Here is a 7,783-nt window from a genome sequence, read left to right on the forward strand (position 1 = left end):
CCAGATCTCACAGAAAGTTTATTTCCTCTTGTCACCTAAAAAGTAATTAACTATAAGCCATCTTTCTTCTTAATACCAATCCAGTTTGTTTAGCTTCTCATGGAAAATCAGAAGAAATGAAGCACTAGGAATAAGGTAATCAAAGTAGACGCTGAGATAGAGAAGAAGGACCAATAAATACAGGTTTCACCAGGAATATAATTATGGAGAAATCTAGATCTATTTTACAGCAAATCAACACAGAGTACTAGCATATACATGGTAAAAATTAGACAAAAGGAATATAATTAAAAGTAGGAGAATTTCTAGTAAATATTAGGAGCGCTAAAGAGGAAAGGGATTAAGTGTTCTAGCATGAATTATTTGAAACAGGTTTATTTTGCTTTTACTACTCAGGAAAAATCTTTCTTCCTATTACATTCAAAGACTTCTAAACAAATCTGTCTCATCTTTTACTATTTAAATTAACTTTATGCTATTAATTAAAGCGATGGGGAGTGCTATCCAGCAACCTACAGGCAAAAAGCACTGTATACACAGTAATTACAGCATCTGGTTTCTCCAAAAAAATATCAAGACAAAGCAGGCAATCTGTTCCCAAGATGTTAATTAGCCTCCACATAAGAAAAATGACTCATGATGGATTTAAAGGCATGCAATGTGTCAAAGAGGGGAATGGATAGACACATCATCCAGCTGTGGAAAATGCAAAACTAACTTAGAACTCTTCACCCTTGTTTGAAGTGGAGCAATGCAGTAAGCTGCGTCATGTGCATAAACTTAGGATCTCAAAATAGATAGGGATAATGGTATTTAAATTTTTAAAAAACAAAAATATGTCGAGTGGGAAAAATCCCACAATGCATATGAAGAAAGACCTCAGCTCCAGTGCTCAAAATGTGCCATTGTATTAGTGCAGAAGAGTTACAGTTTTGGCAGTTGGATTCTTGTCTAATTCAGATATCACAGTAAAGCAAAGGCTGATGTAGTACCAAAGATCAGCACACAACAATTGAAGCCATTTTGTGAGAGCACAGGATCTACAACACTGACAAGTACTCCAGTTAGACAATTTAAAAATGATAATGAAGGCTGATGCGATGAGATTGCCTCACACAAGTGAATTGTTTTGTGCAAGTCCCATCCCCTGAATAAACATGTTCAAGGAGACCTACAAATTGAGAATTTCAATCAACCAGTGTTACAGCAACAAAGAGATTGTAAAAAGCACAGACTGGTAGAATACAAGGATAAATGAAAGCAGCACCAGGGAGATTATTTTTATCAGAAAAAAAAAAAAGCTTATCTGAATTATCACATACTTCAGTACTCTTTCTTGTCATAAAAAAGCTTTCAGACATTTGGCCATTTCTTGTGCAATGATCATTTCACTTTTCTACCTTGACATATCCTGAATGCTTTTCTTAGTCTGACATGCATCCTATTACTGCTTTGACTGCCTCCACATGAACTTCAGAATAAATATCAGGAAGGTTTGATTATTCATTCAAACCTGTCCACTTGCATTAATGCTCCTGGTAAAGACAAATTATATGAGGGATTCTTCAGCAGTACTTAGAGGATCTAAAAAGGGCACAATGGGCTTAATTCTTAACTGTTCTCTAATAATATGACTGCACTAAATTCTAGTAATGTTGCACAAAACTCTATCACTATGAATACAATATGTGAAATAAAGATTAATAATTAAACTTGCAATTTTATGCATTCTAGGTGGGGAAAAGTCCTACGCTCTCTCTGAAGTAACTCAGAAAGTAACTGTAGTCAGGCAGATTTTTGAAAAAAATAGCTTAATTAGGAACTGGACCTCTCTTCGTAATTTCAAGGCCAACTATATGTAGTAAGTATTAATAACCTGAAGTTTCTCTTGTTTTTGGAGTTTTTCTCTGAGGAGAAAGGAATTCTAAATAATAGACTATATTTTGACAAAGTTTTTGGGAAAAATATTTTGATTCAGCAGCCATGAACCAAATAATTTATGAAAGATTTGTTGACAAAGATTAATTTTTTGTTTTAAACCTCTATTCAGAACTGTCTCTGCTTGGCAGTTGCTAGCCTTGGTGTTTTTCCAGCTGCCAAAATTCAGTAAAAGAGAAACCTTTGGCTTAGTTTTTCCTCCTTGTATTTAACAAATGGCTTCAGTAGTAATCAAACTTGCACTGAACTTGAAAGAAGGCGTCAGTTGCAAACAAAGAAAAAACATTAAAAGCCATTTTTTTATTACATTATTGGCCTACTAGGGAAGAAGTAGTGTATAATTAAAAAATAAGTGCTCCAGCAGGATTATGCTTAATGGCGTCCAAGGATGTTGGCCTACCATGATCTTTTGATCCATTCTGCATAATCATTTCAGATACTGTTTCACTTAGTCCTCAGGAACACCTGAGACATAATCCAAAAACAGGGCAGAAGTAATTCCAGCTGCTCTAGCAACCACTGCCTTCCCCAAGGGTTCATGAACCCCCTCTCCCCTAAGCGCGTGTCCCAACATCTGTGCGATACCGCTGCAGAAATCTGGGCACCCTCAACACAAGTGCTCATCCACCCACACTGCTTAGAGACTGTGTACACAGAAACAGAATCTGGAGTCTGTCTGACACTCCTGGTGTAGGGGATGGCTGCAGCTCCATGATGGGCACCCTCAGTTGTCTGGCAGAGGAAGGCTGAGTGCGCCTCCTGTGCATCTCCAAGAGAGACATGGCACCCACCTGCTTGAAAGGTCATCCTTGCAGTACAGGAGTCAAGGTAAAATTTGCAGATGGAATGAAAGAGGGTAGGCATTTCCTTCCACCTTCTTATCTTTTGCCAGCTAAATCATGGTCCTTGCTGTCAGGATTTTGGAGGAATTAGTATCTTACCTATGCTAAAGCACGTTCATTAGAAGCAACACAGTTTAATCTAAGTTAGACCATGGAAATCAATGGAGTTAGGGCAGATTAAGAACACTCAGTTTGCAAACAGAATCTAGTCCTTAACTTGCTTACTATACTATTTTTATACTGTGACCTATTTTGTAGTTATCTTTGGAGAGGAACGTTTAAGTAAAGAACATGGTAAAAAAATGTGTCTCCTTTACATGCTTTACATACTATTTCATTCCTTTAACAGACATATATATGCATTTGTTTAATTGAACAACTGTTGTAAAAATAGATAGAAAAACTGCCTAAAAATGTTAAAATTTTAACAAAAATCTTATTCAGTTAAAGCTGAAGCTTTCAAAAGGAGTTTAGAGATTCTGTTGTATTAAAGTTCAAGCTTGCTTTATCTACATGACTGCAGTGTAACTTAATCCCTACTTACTATTTCATTTGTGAGGTGAAAGACTTCAGATAACTTAGAATATACGAATATATTCATACATGACATTACAAATAATAGCTCACGTGCGTGTCAAAATGTGTTGACTGAGCCATTTTAAAAAAGAAAAAGCTGAAGAAAAAAGAGCACCTGAGACAGATCTAGATTTTTTATGTAAATAAATGAAAAAAAGTTTAAAATAATTGAAAAGAAACCAGAATTATAATTGTTATACATATTTTTCAACACACCTCTCCCCCCACTTATTTGAAGACTGTGAAGAAAGTGAACATTAAATGCAAAAACACTTCAATATTCGACCTAATCTGCATAAGCAAGAGGTAGATCAAGTAGGATTTTAGTTTAGTTGTTCTGAAAATGCAGATTGCCTTCACACTTTGTGATATGTCACAGGGGAAAAAAAATAGCCTGCACTTCTCAATCCTATTTTAAACAGGATCTATGAATAATATCTGGACTCATCCATCCATGTCAGACCTAAGGCTTGTGATTTCTTCCAAAATAGCCCAGTCCACTCCAGTATGGTCTCCAGGCCTGCATTTCACATAACTGCTGCACTCCAGCTGCAATGGACTCCATCCACTTGAGTCCTTCCTTACACATGCCTGTTAACAGCATTGCTTCTCGGCAGCTAGCTTTGATCATTTCCAAAGGCAAATACAAATAAAGACATTTTGGGGGTTTATTTCAACATTTAGCCCATTTCTTCCTGCCCGCAGTCCATGCTAATATCTGATTTTTGTCAGCAGCCCTTGGTGCCTCATGTGCACACCTCTGGCATGCTCTTTATTGTGCCTGCCTGCCAAACTCTTCTCCAGAAAAATGGCGTTAACACATAAAAAACTTATTGATACTCATATGCTCATTTTGCACATCACTGCATTCATTTTCTTACCAAGATTAAAATATTTATCAAAAATTCGTTGGAGCCAGCTGTATTTGACTGGGTTATGTATAGAAGCAAGAAGTTTGATCCAGCTGTCATTCTTCATAGTCCATCTGCTAGTTCTTTTACAGGATTTTTAAATACATATGCTTTTTCACATTTTAAACAGTGCTGTCAGTTCATTCTTCAATCACTCACAACATATAATGGTCAAACAATGTTTACAGTTTTCTTGCTAGATCTAAAAATCATCTTACATTTCTTTGCTTTGTAAAATGCTTTAAATCTTTTATATAGTTTTCACAAGTTTGTAGGAGAGCTCCACTTCTAAATCTTTTACACAGAAACATTAAAAGATCTTTTAATCTGCCTTCTTTCCTTCTCATACTAAACTAAAAATTCTCTTTGTTCTTTGCTAAATGGCTTCTGCATTTCAATAAGGTAGGTACAATCAGAGTTTATATATTATTGGAAAACAGATCTAAAGCTTACAGAATATTGCTAAAGTTTCAGTATCTGATTATTTTTTGAAAGATGGAAAAGAATGCAGCATGAAAATGTAAGGGGAAAAAAGCAATGCTTCCATTTCAATTCTAGAAGGGTTCCTTTACAAAATAAACAATAAAAATGTATTTCTGTGAAAAGCAAGATTATCTTGATATTATGAATTGGCTTACTTAATGTTTGTTCTAGACCTTGCTGAATATGAAAATGAAACTCAGAGTCAATGACTGTGCTTTCAGACTGTTCCTTGGTTGTTGTTTTATGAAGGTGGTGGCTGGAGAGGGGATTAATTTCTTGGGGTTTTCTAACTCACTAAGCATGATCAGCTGAACAGATACAATCCACAATCCAAATATACTTATCTGCTTATAACTTTTCTCCTTTTGGTGGTTATTGCAAAAGAACAGTGGAAAATTCATATCTCAGTACTCAAAATGTTTGTGCTGCATGCCTAGGTGGGATCCTTTTTTCCTACATCTCTGGTGATGAAGAAAAATAGAAGAGCCTCAATTCAGACTGAGTCTGATTCCTTTTGTAATGACTACTGTCTAATATTGTTTAATTGCCTGTGAAGATGCAAACAGGCCTAAAATCCATAATAATTAGCTTAAAATAACTGGCTGAGGTTCAGGCAAATCATCCAATATCAGCATTTCTGGTTACTTTGCAGAGTAAAAAGGAGAAAATTAAGAGGGATAATCAGTGAATGCAGTAGAAGGAGGGGGGGAGGTTTATTTGCTAAGAATATGTGCTCTAACACATCTTTTAGCTTCTCCTGTATGCTGCAGAGAGCAAACATAAGGCCATATAAGCCATAGTCAGCATCTATGCATTGAAATTCATATTTTCAGGCTAGCTATGAGCCAAAATTTGCAAGGAGAGAAAGAAACTACTGAGAAAGACCAAGAAAGACATGTAGAAAAAACTAACTCCTGCCTCTATCAGTTATAAAGAAAAAATATCTGTAGCCTGCAAAATTTGCCACATTTTGGTTTTAGGTCAATGAACCACTTACACTTTGGACTGTGTTAACTGGGATTCTCCAAGTGATACCAGTACATTTAACATCACCTGTTGTTGTTCACTTACAGCTGAAGTGGGAGCATGCTTCTGTTTATCAATTCCTCTGAACACACACTTCTCAAGGTTTGAAATTGCTGCTGTTTCCACATTGCACCTAGAAATGAATATCAAACAAGTAAGTTTGCATGGAAATAGGTCACAGTGGAAGCACACACTAGCTAGAAACCAGCACACCACTTACATATATATGGGGGTATAAATGAGTCTGTAATTAAAAACTTATCTTACACTAGGAAATAAAACAGTTATATGGAGGAAAACAAAAACCAAAACAAAGCAACAACAAAACCCCCATCAAACTTCAGATAAAGCCTAGACAATATTGTCTCTATTTATGGCTAACAGGAAAAAGTTGGACGTTTTTATGCTTTTATATCCTCTCCAACCTGCCTCCAACAAATGAGCTTATGCATATCCAGATGAGAATAAGAATACCTGGGAACCTGTGATTTATGCAGACAAATCACAGAGAAAAGAAATACAGTGTAGGAGATAAAATAAATCACAAGTATATTAATTTCTCTCTTTTATTCATTGCTGTGGACAATAATATTACTTGTATGGTGCTGCTGGCTTTTCCACCATTCTTATTTCAGTCTTGAACATTCTAATGAACATTCTGCTTGGCTGCAAAGAAAAGAAAACAGATTGAAAGAGTAACGTGAGCAGCAAGTCTTTTGATGAACACTTCTGAAATACGAGCACATGCGCATGGGATGGGTGCATTGTACAGTATATCTTCACACATCTTTTATTTCAACATTTATTTAAAGTTGCTGAAAATATTTTTTCTAAAATTTTGGTCTTTTAACCGTCTTATAACTCTGGAAAAAATATCCCATTAATGCCTGGCAGCAGGTCTAAAAAACTTGCTGGAGGCTGGGATTGTGATTCATTATTGAACTTCTCTCAAGTTTTTCTTCAATGAATTCAGAGAAAAATTATTTTTATCTCAAGTTCTTTAAATTACTGTAACCAAGTACATATACATACATAACAATATACTGTAATATTTTGATGTAAATAAAAGAATTGAAAAATTAGCCATAGTCACATACATATCTGCCTTCCTCACAAAGTTGTATAGATGAGAGTACGGTTGGAGAAACCACAACAATATATTTTAAAGTAACAATATCCTTAACTGCTTTCAGAATTTTGATTTAGAAAAGCAGGAGAATAACATTTACTATGTTTAGGTGAAGTATTGAACTTTTATTCCATTGTTTTAAATTAATTATTTTCCCTTAAAATTAGAATCAATGCTGCTTCTACTGAGATTAATGGTAAAACACCCACCATATGAGCAGGGCTGGATCTTACTCATCCCATAAATATCTACTGTTTATATATCAATTTATATATGAACCTTCAAAAGAATACAATTAAATCCAGTAGTGAAGTGCTGCTCATTTTGCTCCCTACCTTTCAGAGAAAAGACTGCACTGATTAAACATCAGTGGGCTACACAAGAAACTTGCAACAAGCTCTTAATTCTGATCAGTTTTCTCTGAAAATAAACTTTCCAAAATCTATGTATGAAACATACACAAAATTTCCATTTCCTGACCATTCCAAATCACAATTCAATATGCATTAGCTGGGCTTCTGTCAACATAATTGGCTACAGCAGTCAGATTTTCAGAAGGGCTTAACTTCAGCTTTGCCACCAAAACAAATAAGATTATCAGAACAAGCACTGAATACAAGATGCTGACTTCTTTGAGAAATCAGTGTGCAAGTGTCATGGTTGGAACTGCTTAATGCTGGCCTCTTCTGAACATTTGACCTTCATCTAAGACCCAGAGTGGTGCCAAATCCTCTTTAAAAAGCCCATCTCCCCTGACTGCCTTTTCTCCCTGTAGAAATCCACTCTACTGCATCTGCAGGATTAGCAGGATAAAATAGGATATGGAAGGGATACCATATGTAGTCCAACCATCTTGCTTTTTAACCATTATTCCTGCT

Source organism: Geospiza fortis, unplaced genomic scaffold, assembly GCF_000277835.1.
Source record: "Geospiza fortis unplaced genomic scaffold, GeoFor_1.0 scaffold231, whole genome shotgun sequence".
NCBI classification, from domain to species: Eukaryota; Metazoa; Chordata; class Aves; order Passeriformes; family Thraupidae; genus Geospiza; species Geospiza fortis.